Here is a 17526-nt window from a genome sequence, read left to right on the forward strand (position 1 = left end):
ATTCATTGTAAATATATTTATTTAGATTTCTTTTTGTAATTATTGCATATCTTGATTTACACGACAAACTAGTCATTTTGGGCTTACATTTAAAAAAATTAATTACATAAAATTATGTGAAATTTCTAACCCCTTAAAGGACCAAATGTACAAAAATTTTTCCTAAAGTTTGGCAATTATTTATAAAAAAACATGAATATTCAAGGTTTTTTTTAACTAAGAATTTTTTTGGGCAATGTAAAATTCTAAAATATCTTCCCGAGGTACAAATATCGCGTCAAAAATGTTCAACCTTTGACATGGTGGCATAGATTTAAAAAAAAAACTAAATGTCTAAATAATATTGTTAATTAAAGTTGAGATTTTAATAACAAATACGCAGCTATTGTGAAATAATTTTAAAACTTTTCGGGGTCGCTGATTACGAATCTGAAGTCGATTTTAAAAAATTCAAAATGGCGGATCCAATATGGTGGACGTCAAAATTCAAAATTCATCGGATTCACTCGAAAATCGTTACTCAGGGGTTTTCGGGATCGCTGATTACAAATATGAAATCGATTTTCAAAAATTCAAAATGGCGGACGTCAAAATTAAAAATTCATCGGATTCACTCGAAAAGAGTTACTCGGAGGTTTTTGGGGTCGCTGATTACGAATCTAAAGTCGATTTTCAAAAATTCAAAATGGCGGATCCATTATGGCGTACGTCAAAATTAAAAATTCATCAGATTCATTCGAAAATCGTTACTCGGGGGTTCTCTTTTCGAGTGAATATTGGATCCGCCATTTTGAATTTTTCAAAATCGATTTCAGATTCGTAATCAACGACCCCGAAAATCCCCGAGTAACTCTTTTCGAGTGAATCCGATGAATTTTTTATTTGGCGGCCGCCATATTGGATCCGCCATTTTGAATTTTTGAAAATCGACTTCAGATTTGTAATCAGCAACCCCGAAAACCCCAGAGTAACTATTTTCGAGTGAATCCGATGAATTTTTAATTTTTCGTCCGCCATATTGTATCCGCCATTTTGAATTTTTAAAAATCGACTTCAGATTCGTAATCAGCGACCCTGAAAACCCCCAAGTGTTGCGTTTCAAAAATAAGAAATAACTTTAGAAATAATATTTTATTTTTATTTATTTCCGCTTCGGTGATTCAGGGTAATCCTGTTTCATTTGCAGAGCAGAAGGCTCTGAACTAAGGGTACAGGTAAGAAAGAGAATAGAAATTTTTATAATTAAGTTACAATTTTATTTAGACAAATATTTAGGGTAAAAAGAGTTCGTTCTTATGTGAGAGAGAGGGAATCTCGAACCAACCAATCCAGGAAATGAGTTCAGCATTCAACTGAAATAAGGAATGTAAGGGTTACCACAAATATACGACAAGTTTAGAAAGTTAGGAGTGAAAAATATAAGACACTTACCTTAAAATTCAATAGTAGATAAGTTGCAATAAAAGGACCACTGCTGTGTCCTTTGTTGACCCAGGGAAAGAGCTGGTACCAGCGTGAGTTTGTGACGTCAGGTAGGTTGACGGGCCCAGGTATAACCGCAGGTCCGGAGTTCTATTAGGCGTGACAAATGTCCGACTAATGAATCTCTTCCAAATAGAGGAAGAATAGATAATTGCCCAATGTAAATAGTTGAAATGATCCTCGCTTAATGTAGAGGGTTTTGATACTTGATTTTCACTTTCGTAATAGAGAATGATACACTTGAACTAGTAGACGTCAACTGGTACCAAGAATGAGATTGATGTTAAACGTATGAAGATAATTTAAGAACTGATTTCTCCATAAAAATGTAGTCCTTTTATATTGAATATTCATAAGAGAATATATCTATATATTTTTACCCTTTTTTTAGAAGCCGATGTCGAATCCTTCTATATAAGAGAATAGTGCTATATATTTTTCACCCCTTTTTTTAGAAGCCGATGTCGAATCCTTCGATATAAGAGAATAGTGCTATATATTTTCACCCTTTTTTTTAGAAGCCAAAGTTGAGTTCTTCTATACTGAATATTCGTAAAACAGTAGTGCTATATATTTTTCACCCTAATTTGGAAGTCGATGTTGAGTCCTTCTCTCTCAGTTAAACGTTAAAGAAGAGGGTTCTTCTAATGTGATGATACCACAGGTGTTCGTTATATGGGGGGAATTAAAAGATTTCTCGCTTTTATTTCTATGTTTTAGAAATACAGTATATAGACATAGGAAGATACAAAACGCAAGGGTCATTTATACATTAAGTGGCTCGATAATGGGATAATGGGGCGGGAGTTTACATAAGAGAAAAGCATTTAAATGCGTAACAAAGGCACGGGTGTTTGTCGCAAGCAAATAATATATGTATATATATATATATATATATATATATATATATATATATATATATATATATATATATATATATATATATATATATATATATATATATATATATATATATATATATATATATATATGTTACGGAGACGTGACACGAGTAACGATTTTCGAGTGGATCAGATGAGTTTTAAAATTATTTGACAATAGCTGCGTATTTGATATTAAAATCTCAACTTTAATTAACAATATTATTTAGACAATTAGTTTTTAGGGTTTCGTGGCCCATGGCTGAAAGCCTTATAGTTTCACTTTGGCGTCCGTCTGTCCGTAGTATATTTTGGGATACCACAGCTCCCAAAATCAAATTTTAGGGCACAGATCCCAAATTAAAATTTTGGGGCACCACAGATCCTAAATTAAAATTTTGGGGCCCCACAGATCCCAAATTAAACTTTTGGGGCACCACAGATCCCAAATTCGAATTTTGGGGCCCCACAGATCCCAAATTCAAATTTTGGGGCCCCACAGATCCCAAATTAGACTTTTGGGGCACCACAGATCCCAAATTCAAATTTTGGGGCACCATAGCTCCCAAATTCAAATTTTGGGGCCCCACAGATCCCAAATCTCCATTTACTGAATGGACATTTTCCCGAATGGACATTACATGTCCCATTAGTTAACATGCCCCTATAATTAACATGTCCCAGTACACGGAAAGACTTCTTATATTAAAAGACATTAAAAATGGTAATACATTTTAAGAAATTCAATATTAAATGAAGGCTATTCACAGTTCACTAATAATATTTAAAATTGCAATATGAATACTTATTAATGAAAGAAAATTAAATTTCATATATTGACTTAGAAATTTTAGTTTTTGTCTCTATTAAATTTGAGACTAGTAATTTGTAAAAAAAAAGTTTACTTTTCATTACTAAAAATAACACGAATTAAAATAAAGTTTTTGAAATTTTAACATATTAAATATGAAAAGATCTTAAAACCATAGCCACACGTATATCGATGTGAAAAATTAAAATGTTCACTTTGGAAATTTAATATCGACCACTATTGATCCTCGTGCTTGGCTCCCGAGGATTGACGAATCTACCCGAAACTATGAATATGCCGCGCGGGAAAGATAAACGACAATCATGCCTCAGTGCCAATCTCGTGCCTATGTGAAAAGGTGATTTGGTTTATTTTTATGGTTTTGTGCTAAACGATAAATCAAAAAGTGCTTTATATTCTGTAAGTAAACCATAATATACACTTACATTTTTTATCAAACTTATTTCATTAGACTTTTTTTTTAAGGCATTGAATATAGCAAATTTTTTTTTCCAATTCCAATTATTGACAAAAATACAAAAATGAATGAAGCTGATGATGATTGTCGAAATGACAATGAGGTAAAATTGATTATCTAAATTTCAAAAAAATTATTAATATAAATCTATTAAAGTAATTAAAGATTATTTTATTTAAAGTTAAAGATTTAAAATTTTTAAGATTATTTTATTCTGTTTATATTATTTGTATGTTAAAAATTATAATATATTAAAAAATAAAAAATTCTAAGGTTAATATGATTGTTATAAATTATAATATATTGTTGTAGGATGTTATTCGAGACTTAGATTCTGGAGAACTTTTTACAAAAAGAGTAAAATTACCGCCTTTTCAAAAGGTAAATGACTAAATTATTTTCACTTGTAGCATTATATATTTGGTATAAGTGTTATTAAAGCTTCTATTCCATTCCTTACGTATTGTTTATTTTTAGTTATATTTTGCTCTGAAGATATTTGACTTTCAATGACAAACGAAACGTAATCAAGAAACCGTGACGTCGCGATTAAATTTTCAGTATAATTAAATTGGACTCTTATCTCTTTTAAAAATTAATATAAAGGCAAAAATATTTTTCTTGATAAACTTATGAATGCAAAGTAATTCTCAAGGTCTTAAATGAAATCTTTAATAACGTCTACTAATTTATATTTCATTTGTTTCACTTTGGAGATTATTATTAATAATTTTCCAAGTACCTATTTTCCGTAATCTTAAAACATTAAAAAATTCTTTAGGGACCAATATCTGAAGAAGAGACTTTTTTATTTTCAAATAATTTTGAAAATGACAATTTAAACCAGTTGCAACTTATAGGCCAGCAAAATTATGTTACTGGAAGAAATATAAGTTGTGAAACAAATAATTTAAGCAAAACAACGGAGGGTATAGAAAATCTCAATGAACAAAATAAAGAAAATTCACTTCAACATACTAAATCAGTCGCAAACAATTCAGAAAACTGTATTATTTTAGAAACACCACTTGAGAAGGAATCTGACAAATTTGCTAGAGTAAGTGTTAGACATATATTTTTGATTAAAAATATTATTGTATTGACATAATTTATATCCTTTAATATAAGTTAGAATGTAATCAATATTTCAATCAATATGGGGCATTCTTCGTGAAATTTTAATTTAAACAAAAAAATTTTGAATGAAAATTTCACGAATAATGTCCCATACATATATTATAATGTTTTAGAGTCTAATTTTATTTTTGAAAAATGATGCTGATGGGAAATTAGTATTTTTACATTTTAAAGAACATGAATGTCTCGACAAAGAATCTCGAGGAATTTTAGTCAGGACAATTATTAGAAAATTTAAAGATGATGCTTTAAAAACAGTTGAAGTTGGAAAAAAACTAGAAAAATTTTAGTAAGAAAATTTGCTTTTAATATAAATATATTATTACTAAATTCTATTTTAATAAATATTTTTCTGTACGCAGTATTTCAACAAAAATCTTAGCGGAAATTGCAAAACTCATTGAAAATAATTTTTATGGAGAAGTGGCCAGCACATACTTTTCTCCCTACAAAAGTGAAAATGGGATAATCTTCCAAACTTGTGGGGCTCTTTGGTCTCATTACCAATACACAATTGGCTCTTTACGAGCGAAAGGGTTATTAGAACTTCCTAAAGAAAAAAAATCAACAAAAATAAATATTTGCACTTCAAATCGTAGTATGCTTAATATATAGTTTTATTGCACGCTATTTATTATTTTATTTTATTTATTATTTATTTATTTATTAAGAATTTATTTATTAAGATTATAATTTTATTTATTAAGAAATAATCTTATTTTACATACTAATAAATCAAAATTTTTTTAAAATGTCATAAAAATTTAATTACAGTTAAGGCACTTGAAGAAGCATCGATGAACAATTTACAAAACCGTTTACAAGAAGACACTCTCATTCAAGACTGGATAATAACATTTAATCTCAGAAGAATTTTACTCTCTGTAAACAAACTATCTGTTACGGAATATATTCATAAATTTCCGTGCTTAAGGACTCAAGAAACAAAGACGTTGGTAAGTAGAAAACTCATACCCATATCATGTTCATAAATTAAATAAATCAATTATTAACTTTTAAAAAATTATTTCTTATATAATAGATTGAGGAAGATTTTAAACTGTTGCAAAGTAACATTGAATGTTCGAACTTTTGTACCAGATGGCCGACTATTAAGGAAGTAATTATTAGTCAATTAAATTTGTTTGCTAATAAGGTCATTAACAGGAAAAGGAAGGATGGAAACACACTCGACGATCTTGCGTTAATCAAATTATTACCTGCATTAAATCCAAGTATGAATTTTTTTTTAAACTTTTGATGATTTTTAATAAATTTAATTAGACTCAGGAAATACAACGTCATTTGCTTTCAGATCAACAAGACGCTGTTGTTTTGCAGTTATTACAGCTTTTAATTAATTGCAATTCTTTGACGGGCAGACGAAAATCAGATGGATCCTCAGTGGAATATAGGAAATACAATTTTAAAGAGATTCGAGAGGCATTCATCTATAACGTCAAGGTCAGTTAATAAGTACTGGCCCAAAAAATATTTTGAAATGTTATAAACGCAATTATTAAATAAATTATAATAATTTGTTATTTTTCAGGACACTAAATTAAACGAATTTGTTTTTTATTTTACTCAATAAGTACCCTTAAATTTTTTTTCATTTTTAACATTTAATTGAGTAAAGAATTTTTAATAGCATTTAAATTTAAATTGTATTACAAAATATTGTAATTAAAATAAGTAATTAAAAAATTTTTATAGGTAATTGGAGATTTAGAAACGGAGATTCAGGCTTTAAAAAATAAGTGTTTGGAAAGGAGAGAAACTTTTCAACCTACTGTCTTTGTAATTGGTGAACTAACAGCAATTTCGGAAGTGTACGTAGTTCTAGACAGTGAGAGGTATAAGTGTGAGTCAACGTTAGATGCTGTTGATTTTGCACTCAAATTATTTTTTTCCTTAGATTGTAGTTACCCAAAAGCTGCCCATCGGTTGTGGCAATTTATCCAAATTGCCGGTTTTGAAATTGATGATCAAAAAGCAAATAAGTCAGTAAAAGAACTGGTAGGATTAGTGAAACAGGCTTTTAAGAATCCTAAGCATTAGAAGATTAGAAGAGTGTTATATTTTAGAAACGAACAATAATAATTCAAAATGATTATTTGTAAATCGTGTAACAAAAGTTTTGAGAATAATTTGATTTTTCTTAAACATACGAAACTTACACATTCTAATTTAAAAGTTTTTCAGTGTCCTGAATCGGATTGTCAGAAAACATATACTATTATATCGTCTTTTTGTAAGCATAGACAAGCCAAACATAATATTAATTTTAATAAGGAAAATGAAAACATATGAAGTATAACATTAACTGCAGTTTTAGATGACACCACAGATGAATTAACATCTAGTTTTTTTTAAAAGCAATGATTTTCAATCAGCGGAATCAGATTCATCTTCTTCAGAAGATGAATTTATTTTTGAAGATATAGATTCAAAGTACGATATTACTTTTGATGAATATTCTTCAAAAAACCTTCAAGATGTCAATCGTCAGGGCGTCGAATTTGCTGCAAAATTGTATAAATTTACTGACATGTCCAGAAAAAGAATAAAGTCTGTAATAGAAGATGCTACATCTTTATTTACATCTACTTTAAATTCTGTAAAAAGTGAGATCTCAAATCGATTGCAAACTTTAGGCGCGTCTGATGATTATTTAGCTGAAATTGAAAATGTTTTTAAAAATTTTTCTAAACCTTTTAAGGATATACAAACTGAGAAAAAAAGGTTTTCCACATTTAAACATTACAACTCTCTGATTATGCCGCAGAGTTTTAAAATAGGTGAAAGAATCGAATACAAAACAAAACCCACAGGTACAACTCGAGAAACTGTTCCTCTAGAAATTCAATTTATCCCGATTAGACAATTTTTTAAACAATTTTTTCAAATGCCTGGTATATTTGAAGAAACAGAAAAGTACATTGAATCACTTAATAAAGAGAAAGAAATAATTTCAAATATTATACAGAGTCCTCATTGGCAAGAAAAATTAAAAAATCATGATAAGTCAAAAAAAGTATATCCATTGCTGCTTTACTTCGACGATTACGAAAACAATAACCCGTTAGGGACCCACAGGGGAATATCAAAGTGTGGTGCCGTCTATCTAAGTATACCATGTTTGCCTCCGCCATTTGTATCTAAAATTGAAAACATCTTTTTATTTATTTTATTCAATACCTTAGACAGGTCATCATATACAAATTCAATTGTTTTCCAAAAGGTAATCGACGAATTGGAGTTTTTACAAACAGTTGGCATTACTTTAAATCTGCCTTCAGGGGAACAAACACTTTATTTTGATTTAGCATTAATTGTGGGCGATAACCTCGGTTTGCATTCGATTTTGGGATTTTTGGAGAGTTTTCGTGCAAACAGATTTTGTAGGTTTTGTTTAACACAGAATAAGGAAATAAATAAAATTTTAAAAGAAGTTGATTGCATTATAAGAGATTTTGAAAATTATGAATCTTTGCTCGCTGAAAATGATCCTTCTAAATGGGGGATTAAAAGTACTTGTGTGTTTAATAAAATTCCTTGGTTTCATGTAACTAAGAATCCTGCAGTTGATGTTATGCATGATTGTTTGGAGGGGGTGTTTAGGTATGATGTAGCTCTTTTAATATATTATTTTATTTATGTTCGAAAGTATTTTTCATTAGAAGATTTGAATGAAAAATTGCGTGCATTTAATTATGGACCGAACAAAAGCGTTAATAAACCCCCGGAAATTTTAGAATCGCATTTATTATCAGATAAAAAATCTGTAAATTTATCAGCAGCTGAAATGTTTAATTTAATACGAAATTTAAATCTTATTATTGGGCCATATGTTGACAAAAATGTTGAGCATTGGCAGATTGTAATTTTAATGCAGGAAATTTTGGAAATATTATGCAGCACAAAAATTACAATTGAAACTCCAAAGCTATTGGAAATAAAAGTTGAAGAATATTTAAATTTATTGATAAAAAAATTTAAAATTCAATTAAAGCCCAAACATCATTTTTTGATCCATTATGCGTCAATCATGCGAAAAGTTGGCCCACTATGGAATTTATCATGTATGAGATTCGAAAGCAAAAATCGTGAAGGTAAACAATGTTCTAATTCAGCCGTTTGTCGAATTAATGTATGCAAATCGATTGCAATTCGTCATCAATTGATTCTAAATTATCGATTTATGCACCCTACTTCGTATTCATTATATACATCTTCACATAAAATAGTAAATTCTTTATCAAATTTGTCTAATGTTGAAGAATTTATCGAACTTTTACCAACGAATTTAATAAATAGAAATGTTATTCTGACAAATTCGATTCAAATTTTAGGGAAAACAATTAAATTAAATACTGTGATAACAAAGTTTTCAGAATTAGGAGAAAATTTCTTCTTAGTCATTTTTATTATTTTAATTGATGATAGTAATTTTTTAATAATAACTAAGTCCTTAAATGATTGTTACTACGATGAGTATTTGAAAGCTTATAAAGTTTTCGATTTTAACGATTTCCACTGGGAAATCATTAGCAGAAATGATTTAAATAATGCTGCTTTTTCGTATTTAAATACGACAAGAGATGGAATGTATATTAATAAAACTTGGATCTGAATAATGGTTTTTTCATTTTTTTACTCTCTTTCAAATTATATATTTGTCGTTATGAATAGCACTTTTGTAATTTTATCCCAAATAATAATTTAATATTTTAAAATATTTTAGTTTATTAATAATTTACATTTATATTTATTGATTATTTATTATTATTTCTTAAAATATTTTAAGATAACTTAGCTCAAAAATTTACCATTGATACTATATAACTAATTATGTGTAATACATTAAGAATTATTATTATTTACAATTATTTTAACAATAATGGTCCTTTCTCATAAGTGGTGAAAAATTGTCTTGTTTAGTATATAAGCAAACCTCTGCTTTCACTCCTCAGCGTAGTTGCGTGCGAGCGTTTACATGTATTATGCGTATATTTGAGTGTATAGGTAGCATTAGGCTGTTAGGTAGGTGTGTATGTTTCTATGTATTTGACTTGGTGAAAAGCGACAGGTATGTAAAACCGACCACCTCATCCCTCCATCTCCTTCTAAATCTCCTTAAATTTCTATCTGCCTATCCTTCTTCATGTTCTCTCTATTTTCCCATTCTCATACTTTTATGCCTGTCTCATCAATTTTTAACAGTGCCGATATTAAAATTTGCTTTTCTTGGTTTTAAAATTTGTAAAACATAAATTTCAATTATTTGAATATTTTTATATTAATTTTTATAAAGACAAAATATTAAATATCAGTATCACCGAGGAATGTCCCCGTGAAGACATTATGATATCGCCTGAATGTCACAGGAATATTCCCACTTGATATCAATGTTACATTCAACCAATATTCCGTGCTACTTGGGCGCTTAACTTTACTTTTCCCTTTTGACAGCAACTACTAAATAATCTATGTGACGGTCTCTCACACGGAAAATGTAACGCATAACAAAACTTACATTCTACATTCATCAAACCTAAATAATTCTGTGGAACCTTACTTTCATTGAAAACTGTAAGACATTATTGCATCTCCTACACTTTTTTATTTCGGTTATCGTTTTCACATGCCAAATTCTTTTCTTGACGCACTTTCTTTTCATCTTCCGTTTCCGTAGAAAATTTGTTCTTCTTACATGACAAATTATTTTCTTGACGCACTTTCTTTTCATCTTGAGTTTCCATTGATATTTTTCTTTCCCTACATGCCAAATTTTTATCCTTGTGTATTTTCTTTTCATCTTTAGTTTCTATGGTTATTTTCTTTCTTTGCATATCAAATTTTTCTTGCGCTCTTTCTTTTGTATTTCTGTTTCTGTTTCATTAGGATTACGTTTTCTCAATCTACCATGCTCTTGTCTAATTATTTTCTGTTCACATGTAACTTCGCACGTTGCCTTCCCTTTTCTTTAATTCCTAGAATTATCTTTTTATCAATTTCTTCACTCAGAAAATACTTCATTTCTGAATATTCAAGTGGTGAAATTTTGTTCATATTATTATTAGTTGTACGAATTATTTTCTCTTCACTAGTGTCATTTAGAGAATGTTTAATTTCTAAATATTGTGTTAATAGAACTCTGTTAATATTATTGCTGGGAAAAGTATTAAAACAGAACAAGGGTTCAAAATATTATTTTTAAGTTCCTGAGCTCGATTTATGAAAAGACGGTTCCAATCATTCTCTATTATCGAATTCCTATTGTGAGACGTTCTTATTGACGGAAAATGATTTAAGCGATTATTTTCAAACATTGACTTTAAATGGTTTCTCATTCTGTTATTATCAGTTTCATAATTTACGCTGTTTGACATTACGTTAAAAAATATAGATGTTGCAAATGCTATTGCATATACTCCACACTCAACACTACCAAAAGGTTGTTGATCAACAACTACACAAACTACTGTTGGTTTAAAAGGGAACAATCTAATTAAATATTTCATTTGATGCACATTTAAACACCCCTCATTAAGGCTATAAAAGTATAAGTACTTTGCATATTGAAAAAAGAATTGGAATCTTTTCTTAATAAATCTTCAAATTTGTACATATGCATGTCATTTAACAATTTATTTCTATTTTTAACAATTTTTAAATCTTCATCACTCAAAATAACATACTCTTTTATGTTGGCCATAGTAAACTTCGTTTAATTTTATTTTTGATTCATGAAAATCTAAATATCTTTAATCCTCTCGCTCACTCTCTCCAATATAACAAATTTTGCCATTTATTAAATATAACCAATTTTGCCTTTTATCCAATACAACTACCAATATCCAATAGAATGAGAGAACTATGAATGAGTAACTACTGATCAGCCAATAAGTGCAAAAGGACACTCTTATATGATTAATCAGTAGTTCATTACAGATACCATATATACATATATATACACTTGTATTAAGACCCCGGATTAATTACCACAAAAAACCAACCCTTGGACAATAGAACCTTTGTTAAATAATCAATGAGAATTAACTCTGAGGACCCAGGTAATAATTTCTTTTTTCCCATTTATTACATGGAAAAATACCCTTAGACAATAGAACCTTTGTTGATAAGGATTAACTCTGAGAACTTAGGTAATAATTTTTAAATTTTTTTATTAAAATTTTCAGGAACATACAGGTGTGCATACAGGTATGCACACATATATATATATATAGATATATACTTATTTTTATTTTCAAAACAAAAAGAAAGAAGATTAAGATTTTAGACGAAGATATTCTTGTGCCATTTTGAATTGTCTAGATAGAGAAACGCAATGTTAAACGAAGAAGTACTTATGTTATATTCCTTGGTGTAAGAAAGAAAGGTATGCGTTACCTATTTAGTTTTAGACTTTCTTTATAGTTTTTTTACGTGATAAAGACAGAAAGAAATTATTACCTGGGTCCTCAGAGTTATTAATTAATCCTCTTTAAAAGATTGCAGGTCAAGTGAACCCTCATTTGCAAAATAAAGATATATCTTTCTCTCTCCATAACTTGTTCTTTTCTCTGTCACCGAAAACCCAGCAGGGGCCCGGACGGAATGAATGAATGGACGGAATGAAGGAATGAATTCAAAGATTATTATAGTTAACTAGCAACTTTGTCGTCCGCAAGCGGCCGACTACGTTGCTAGTGTGCATTAACCATATTTTTTATTCATTTTTTTTTCAAAAAAATTTAATATTAGAAATGTAAAGAAAATTTATTTATATTGGATCTACCACCCAAGTAGCAAGGAATATTGCTCGAATGTCAAGCTGATATCAAGCGGCAATATTTTTGTGACATTCAGGCGATATCATAATGTCCTCTTCACGGGGACATTCCTCGGTGATGTACCTATATGATCTATGTGACGGTCTTTCACACAAAAAATGTAACGCATTACAAAACTTACATTCTACATTTATTAAACCTGAATAATTCTGTGGAACTTTACTTTCATTGAAATCTTTAAAAGACATTATTGCAACTCCTGCAGTTTTTTTATTCAAATTATTGTTTTTACATGCCAAATTCTTTTCTTGACGCACTTTCTTTTCATCTTGAGTTTCCATTGATATTTTTCTTTTCCTACATGCCAAATTTTTATCCTTGCGTATTTTCTTTCCATCTTCAGTTTTTATAGATAATTTCTTTTTTTGCATGTCAAATTTTTTTTGCGCTCTTTCTTTTTTATTTCTGTTTTATTACGATTACGTTTTCTCAATCTCTCATTCTCCTGTCTTATTATTTACTGCTCATATGTAACTTCGCGCCTTGCCTTCCTTTTTCTTCCCTTCTCTTTAATTGCTCGATTTATCTTTTTATCATTTTCTTTACTCAGAAAAGTTTTCATTGTTAAATATTCATGTGGTAAAATTTTGTTCACAGTATTATAAGTTGTACGAATTATTTTCTTTTCACTAGTGTCATTTAAAGAATGTTTAATTTTTAACTCTTGTGTTAATAGAACTCTGTTAATATTATTACTGTGCAAAGTATTAAAAACAGAACAAGAGTTTAAAATATAATTTTTATGTTCCTAAGTTCAATTTATGAAAAGACGGTTCTAATTATTCTCTATTATCGAATTCCTATTGTGAGACGTTCTTACTGCCAGAAGATGATTTAAGCGATTATTTTCAAACATTGACTTAAGATGGTTTCTCATTTTGTTATTATGAGTTTCATAATTTACACGGTTTGGCATTACGTTAAATAATACAGATGTTGCAAATGCTATTGCATATACTCCACACTAAACACTACCAAAAAGTTGTTGATTAACAGCTTCAAAAACTACTGTTGGTTTAAAAGGGAACAATCTAATTAAACATTTTATTTGATGCACATTTAAACACCCCCTATTAAGGCTATCAAAAATATAAAGCCTTACTCTATCGTAATAAACATAAATTCAGTAACCATAATTGTTATTACCGCTAAAAAGTATTTGAATATGTTTATCACCTTCTCTAATTGGGACAATAAAATCAAGCATTTGTACATACAAAGTACTTTGCACATTGAAAAATGAATTGGAATCTTTTCTTAATAATTCTTCAAATTTGTGCATATGCATGTAATTTAATAATAATTTATTTCTATTTTCAATAATTTTTAAATCTTTATCACTTAAAATAACATACTCTTTTATGTTGGCCATAGTATACTTCGTTTAATTTTATTTTTGATTGATGAAAATCTAAATATCTTTAACCGTTTTGCTCACTCTTTCTAATATAACCAATTTATCCTTTTATTAAATATAACCAATTTTGTCTTTAATTCAATACAACCGATTTTACCTTTTATTAAAAATAAGCAATTTTTCCTTTAATTAAATACAATTAATTTTACCTTTTACTAAATATAACCAATTTTTCCTTTAATCCAATATAACCAATTTTTACTTTAATCCAATAAAACTACCAAATATCCAAAAGAATGAGAGAACTATGTGTAACTATGAATCAGTAACTACTGATCAGCCAATAAGTGCAAAAAGGACACTCTTATATGAGTAGTCAGTAGTTCATTACAAATAACATATATACACTACCGTCCGAAATTGTGCGAACTCTGCTTTTTCAACAACTATAAAACTGATCAAATCTTCAAAAATATTAAAACTAAAAATTTTTCCTCTTTATTTTATTAAAGTTAATAAAATTCTGAAAGAAATGATACCTTGACAAAGAGAATATGTTAATTTTTCAATTAGATATCTAAGAAAAACCCAATTTTCAATGTTTTTACTATTTTTTTTATTTCTCTGGCAAAAATTAATATTTTTAAACGTTCTTAGGCTCATTGAAATCGTATTTTGTTATGCAATTCAAATTATATAACACAATTCATGTACACATTCTTCCCTAGAGTATGCAAACCGTGAAAGTTGGCTCATAAAATGTCGAAAAATTGTGATTAATATTTATATGACAAAAAATAATCAGTAAAATGTATAAATCTTAAATTTACTTACATAAATCAGAGAAGTTTAGAATGATATATTTACTTGATTTTTAAACATTATATTTTATTGTAGAATTAAATTTAAATTTTTGGACATTTTATGAGCCAACTTTGACGGTTTGCATACGCTAGGGAAGAATGTGTACATGAATTGTTTTATTTAATTTGAATTGCATAACAAAATACGATTTCAATGAGCCTAAGAACGTTTAAAAATATTAATTTTTGCCAGAGAAATAAAAAAAATAGTAAAAACATTGAAAATTGGGTTTTTCTTAGATATCTAATTGAAAAATTGACATATTCTCTTTGTCAAGGTGTCATTTCTTTCAGAATTTTATTAACTAATAAAATAAAGAGGAAAAAATTTCAGTTTTAATATTTTTGAAGATTTGAACAGTTTTATAGTTGTTGAAAAAGCAGAGTTCGCACAATTTCGGACGGTAGTGTACGTATTTATACCTGTATTAAAACCCAGGAACAAATACCACAAAAAAACCAACCATTGGACAATAGAACCTTTGTTAATGGGGATTAACTCTGAGGACCCAGGTAATAATTTCTTTTTTCACATTTATTATATAGAAAAATAAAGATGTACCAACCCTTGGCCAATAGAACCTTTGTTAAGGAAGATTAACTCTGAGTACATAATGAAATGTACAGTAGGTTTACATTGACATCGGCACGTCCGACGTCTCGAAATTTTTTCCGTGTATTATCACAAGGAAATATAAAGATAAAAGTCAAAAACTGAAGAGGTAATGTATATCTTTCTTTCTCACATCAAGGAATATAACATATAATTTTCATTTAAGATTGCATTTCTCTATCTAGAGGATTCAAAATAACATAAGAATATCTTCGCCTAAAAATCTTACTCTACTTTCTTTCTGTTTTAAAAATAAAAAAAATATGTATATACCAGTATTAGACTCTCAGAACAATTACCACAAACAATACCAATCCTTGGACAATAGAGCCTTTGTTAATGAAGATTAATTCTGAGGGGCCAGGTAATAATTTTTAAATTTTTTTATTAAAATTTTCTGGGGCTCTAATACAGGTAGGGGACAGTGATAAACAGTGGGACAGTTTAAACAGTAGGTCACTTTAATTTTCTGAAAAACTACTTAAAGAAACTCGACCAAAATTTAAATGTAAACGACTAAAAATGTGATTTTTTTATGCTAAAAAACATTAAAAAATTCAAAATTTATAATTATTACAATTATTGTTCGGCAACATTTGAGAAATAACACTTGATCAGAGAACGACTATTCAAATTTTCCTCCAAATCGTTTTTATGTTATGACCAAATTATGACGTATGATCAGCAGTACTGTAAACGTAAAAAAATAATAACAATTTTTTATATGAAACTTGATATCGTATTATAAAAATGTAAAATATTATTAAAATATAAGTGTTTTGCAACATTTGTTAACGTTATTTAATGCCAAACATATATATTTATAAAGTATGAAGCAAAATATTATTATTGAAACAAATATTCATTATTTAATAAATAGGTGTCCCACTGTTTAACACAAACCTTGAATACAAGAAAAATGTATCAAGTTCCAAAAACTTGAAATTTTTCTATTTAATCACAATATAATTTAAATAGAATATATAATTATGTGGGAAAGAGTTCAAACTTTATGGTAATACCAAAAAGTGGACAAAAATATATAAAATTGAAAAAAAGTGATCTTATGCCATTTTGAATTGTCTAGATAGAGAAACGCAATGTTAAACGAAGAAGTACTTATGTTATATTCCTTGGTGTATGAAAGAAAGGTATGCGTTACCTATTCAGTTTTAGACTTTCTTTATAGTTTTTCACGTGATAAAGGGAGAAAGAAATTATTACCTGGGTCCTCAGAGTTATTAATTAATCCTCTTTAAAAGATTGCAGGTCAAGCGAACCCTTATTTGCAAAATAAAGATATATCTTTCTCTCTCCATAACTTGTTCTTTTCTCTTTCACCGAAAACCCAGCAGGGGTCCGGACGGAATGAATGAATGAATGAATGAATGAATGAATACCAAGATTATTATAGTTAATGTAAGAAAGAAAGGTATGCGTTACCTATTTAGTTTTAGACTTTCTTTATAGTTTTTTTACGTGATAAAGACAGAAAGAAATTATTACCTGGGTCCTCAGAGTTATTAATTAATCCTCTTTAAAAGATTGCAGGTCAAGTGAACCCTCATTTGCAAAATAAAGATATATCTTTCTCTCTCCATAACTTGTTCTTTTCTCTGTCACCGAAAACCCAGCAGGGGTCCGGACGGAATGAATGAATGGACGGAATGAAGGAATGAATTCAAAGATTATTATAGTTAATAATAATAATTTAAAATTTGAAGTTACTTGTAGGTATGTATTTAAACGTTTAGAATTCTAACTACATATAGAAGAGTTCGAATTTTCAACATTCGAAATAGGCTGACTCACTCGAAGTCGTACTTTCGACATTCGCGCCAGTGCCAGTTCGGTTCAATTCGATTTGAGTCGAATGACAGTTCGATTCGATTCGAAATAAACCGAACCCAACTGGTGCTGAGTCGATTCGAATTAAACCGAACCGAACTGCCGCTGAGTCGATTCGAATTAAACCGAACCGAACTGGGAGTAGAAATTCGAACAGTTCGGTTCCAATTATTTTGCACAGGTCTACATTATTTTTA

General features: G+C 28.9%; 1 protein-coding gene across 7 annotated transcripts in view; it reads left to right on the forward strand.

Moving 5' to 3' along the window:
- LOC127291245 (protein prickle-like) overlaps positions 1-17526 on the forward strand; it is a 131439-nt gene that overhangs the window by 72320 nt on the left and 41593 nt on the right. The gene's annotated exons all lie outside the window — the stretch shown is intronic.

This window comes from Leptopilina boulardi, unplaced genomic scaffold (genome assembly GCF_019393585.1).
Source record: "Leptopilina boulardi isolate dan_hultmark-lab unplaced genomic scaffold, ZJU_Lbou_2.1 LbouV2_13, whole genome shotgun sequence".
NCBI classification, from domain to species: Eukaryota; Metazoa; Arthropoda; class Insecta; order Hymenoptera; family Figitidae; genus Leptopilina; species Leptopilina boulardi.